The sequence below is a fragment of the Brachyhypopomus gauderio genome, chromosome 11 (genome assembly GCF_052324685.1).
Source record: "Brachyhypopomus gauderio isolate BG-103 chromosome 11, BGAUD_0.2, whole genome shotgun sequence".
Classification (NCBI taxonomy): domain Eukaryota; kingdom Metazoa; phylum Chordata; class Actinopteri; order Gymnotiformes; family Hypopomidae; genus Brachyhypopomus; species Brachyhypopomus gauderio.
In genome coordinates, this window is record NC_135221.1 from 15,427,665 (window position 1) to 15,431,923 (window position 4,259).

At 37.8% G+C, this 4,259-nt stretch overlaps 1 long non-coding RNA gene across 1 annotated transcript; it reads right to left on the minus strand.

Moving 5' to 3' along the window:
* Positions 1-2,267: 2,267 nt before the first annotated feature.
* LOC143527660 (uncharacterized) lies at positions 2,268-3,326 on the minus strand. The gene is made up of 3 exons (XR_013134212.1): positions 3,167-3,326; positions 2,651-2,768; positions 2,268-2,465 (listed from the first exon to the last, which is right to left on the minus strand). It is a non-coding gene; the product is annotated as an uncharacterized LOC143527660 (long non-coding RNA).
* Positions 3,327-4,259: the final 933 nt, after the last annotated feature.

A 4,259-nucleotide genomic window follows, 5' to 3' on the forward strand; every position in this document is an offset into this window, starting at 1 on the left:
AATATTATAGAGGTAAATATACACAAAAACAACTATTGATAAAGTTGAATTTATTAAAAATAAAGTACAACAATTATTGTCCATCCACGGCTGATCGGATGTTCGTTCAGGTATCTGTTCAGTCCAGCTCTTAAACCAACGAAGCTGCTGATGCTATATAACTCTCCCTTCACGTTTCTGACGGATCCATAAAAACGGCGTAAAAGCTGATTCATTTCATTTTTGTTGATAATACTAAAATCGACTGCAATGTCATTGCTTTTTAACCAGGATGTAAATATATTAAGAGCCCAGGACGTTTGTTTTACGGTATTAACTTCGTTTCTCTGAATTTCCAGCTCATCCAAATCATTGTTTGTAAGCGTGACAAACCTTGGCTCATTGGAGGAATCAGGCTGGTCATTTATAGCTTCATCCTCCAGTTTCAGATCGAAACAAATGCTTTCGAAGCCAATAGATTTAACGAACTCCCTGTAATTCATTTTGATAATGTTGCTGCTTGTTTATAGTTGCGCTGTTTGGCTTGTAAACGCTGCTTCGTTGCTAGGTTACCTGTTTGTGGCGGAGTAATACATGGAGAGCTTCGGTTACAGTGCTATAACATGTAATATCGGCACTCCTAGATCGCCTCTCAGCCAATCACATTGTAGGGTCGGAACTAACTGTGGTATAATAAAGATTTTCGTTCCTTCTCCTCGCACTCCTTCAGTGTCAGCGGTGTCTTGTCTTTGTGCCAGTTGACTGATGGTCATTGTATCCTTGATTTGAAACTTATCACGGGTTTTTGGTTTGCTCACTTTATTCATTAAGACCTCCCTTTTTCCTGAGACTTGACGTGGTCGCACTCCCTGCCCGTCACAACTGGCAAATATCAAACACCATAAAATTAAACTACAAAAAAGTACAGCAGACAAGGATTAAACAGCATTCGTGCTTTGCTAAATTTGTCCTACTACTTTGACTTAAGCAATAAGTAGTAAGGTTATTTTCTGTTTTACAAAGCAAAAAATTTTCTATACACAGATATTTTAACAAACGGTTTCATATGTGACGCATATGTAAATTGTTAACAAAAATAAAACATAGCCTAGGAGCTAGTTAAATGGTCACGTAGTACCACAGTCTACTGAATTAGCAAAAGCTCGTTACGTTAGTGCGTCAGAATGAAATAGACTAAAGCCTGACTGAAGACCCGATATACACACACACGGTCAACTCATGTGTACACAAATAGACAAGGCCTTGCATTCAGTTAGACGCCGCTGTAACATTACAAAAACACAAAGATATGAACTCGATCAAAACCTTTCCAATACTTGTATATAAAGTGTTAAATACCTAACCGTCTGAGTTGTCTGCCCTCTTGTGTACAGTAGCTGCTATTGCACTGTTGTTGGAGAAGCAGTCTATTTAATGACCGTGACGAAGAGGATATTAATAACTAACCCTCTGAGAGCCAAGTTAAAAACTCCGTGTACCAGTTTTTATCTGCTGCTGGTGTTTCCATGTTTCAATAAACACACGTATTCACTTGGTCTTTGTTAGAGCTATTACATTACTCATTCTTCCACAAGAGGGCGCTCACATATTGAGACCAACAGAGTGCGGAGGATGTGGTTGTGAATGCTGGCTGAATGTGACAAGACAAGCTCAGTGATACGTAGTGTCATATATACAAATTACACTTTTTGAAAGTATTCTGATGATAAGCTTGAATCAGTATCTCGTGATTCATTTCATCCCACTCAGTGAGAGTTCATTCACCAAGCACAGGACCGCTGTAGCACAGGACTACTGTAGCAGAGGACTCCTACACTCTGTACAGTGTACACTCTGTGTGTCTAGTATAATGATTTAAGCTTCTTTCATCCCTGTGGGACTCAAAAACTGTGTGCAGTCATTAATAACATACACATCAATAACTTCATAATAATAATAAATAAATATTATTTATTTATGAATAAATAAATAATAAGTGTTATTAATAACTCTAAGCCCACCTTCTAACCTTTCACCCCCTCCCTCGTACTACAACCCCAAATCACACTCATGTTCTCACTCATCGTTTTACATGTATGCAGTTTTCAACATATTGTGTTCTCTTTTGTCCATTTTAGTGTTGACTGTTCTGTTTATCTATCTGTACATTGTTACTATTAAATATGAAACAGTTATGCTAAGTGTGCTGCATCACTCTTCTCTCTGCTGAGTGTTGCACTCCTCTGGAGTGAGTATCTGGGATATATCACTCTGGTATATAATAGCCATAAATTTCAATGCTGTGACATTTATTGATTGGAGCAATTTTTACATTTGTTGTTTTATTAGTATATTATATTAATATATATATATATACGGGGTGATGTGTCTGGTTGTGTAGGAGCTGCTCCATTACAGTCTAGTCTTTCTTCAGCTCGTTGATAAGGTCTTCAGGCACACAAATCTGCTTCTTTTCTGTAGTAACCCTGACACACACAAATAACAGTTATTCACCACTGTGAAGAAAGTAAAACTGTAATCATTCTCCTATCAGTCAAGAGGGTCTCATCTACACACAGTGACCAGCAAATCAGGTAAATCAGGCAACGCAGTTTAGTTTGTAATATATGAGATGATTAAACACCAATGTGCGTGCACATCAGATACTCACAAAAAGCCTGGGTTTGGACATCCCGAATTTAATTTTTCAATTTTTTTTATTCTGTTGACTGGAATTTTCCCAGTTAAGAAGTTGAAACAGCAGACATCGGGAGTTCCAGAAGCTTCAGCTGAGGGGAGAAGAGAGGAGGGGAAGAGAGGAGGGGAAGAGAGGAGGGGAAGAGAGGAGAGGAAGAGAAGAGGGGAAGAGAGGAGCTTTGAGCTGATGATTTAAGCACTGATCATGATTCCACTAGCTGCAAACAACAACAACAATAACATGTTGGATTTATATAGCACTTTTCAAATTATTACAACAACAACAATAATAATAATACTAATAATATGTTGGATTTTGTAAAAGATGTTACTTCTACTACTACTAATTGTAATAATAAAATAATATTAATAATTATTATATTTGTAGTAGTAATACGTGTTATAATTATTGTGTTTTTTTATATGTTCTTGTCTACATATGTATCTTCATTTAAGGTGGTAATTTGTTGAAAATCTTGAGTAAACTCACGCGCAGCTTCAGAGGAGAGTGCTGTGAGCAGGACCAGCACCACAGCCAGACACACACAGTTCTTCACGCTCATGTTCTCTCTCGTCTCGCTCTTGTGTTTGAGATGGCAGGTCTCTCTTGTTCTCTTCTTTAAGATTCAGGGTCTTTTAAAACTCACGTAAGTCTGCACGTATATTTATGGGGCTGATTGACTTGTGCCCCACCCACTTTAACCCATGACACTTACCCCAGTAGATTTTGTTAAATGAAAGAAGAGAACTGAACCAGGAACAGTTTTGCATATACTGGAAATTCCCAGCTGTGTATGATGCAGTCATGGTCAGCAGTGTGTATGAGACACTGATCTGGAATCAGTATCTGGTTAGATACTCCAAGAACAGGGCTGCTGTCTTTAGAGGCTGCTGTTTTCTAATTCCCTGCTACGTTTGTTTCTGTTAACTATAGCTTTTACCCACTTCATCAACCTAGACCCCAATATCATGTTCCTATTGTTTTTTAAATTGCTTTTATATGTATGCAGTTTATTTGTATGCAGTTTTTTGTGTCACTTCTCTCATTCTGTCTTAATTTTTTCAACTCACTTCATTTCATTTCTCACCTACACATAGCCCTTAATCTGCCCCCTACTCTGAACACCTCTCTCTCAGAGCCCACATCTAGAGATGCAACATGAAGATAAACTAGACATGCTGGTCTGTGGTATAAATCCAAACCCAGGCCATCATGTAGTACCTGAAGATCTATGACTCTGTCTGTGTAGTATAGTCTGTAGAAAGTCATTACTGTACCAATACTGAATTTTACAACATTAAATTAATACCCATCTGCTATATAAATCTATCAATATATTAAAATCACTCATATTAATAAAGAGATAAAGAGAAAGATTGTGACTTTTAACAAGTGCTGTAAAGTATTTTACACCGATCATACTCAACTTCCTGTAAAGTTGTAAAGCTCTTAAATTCTGTTCTGATCTGCTTTTTCTGTTTGTGTCTTGTATAGATTTGGCCCATGCACAGGGCACCCAACCTGCCACTGCTCACTGTCACACACACACTGTGTGTGCAGGACACCTAAAGTGTTAGCGCTA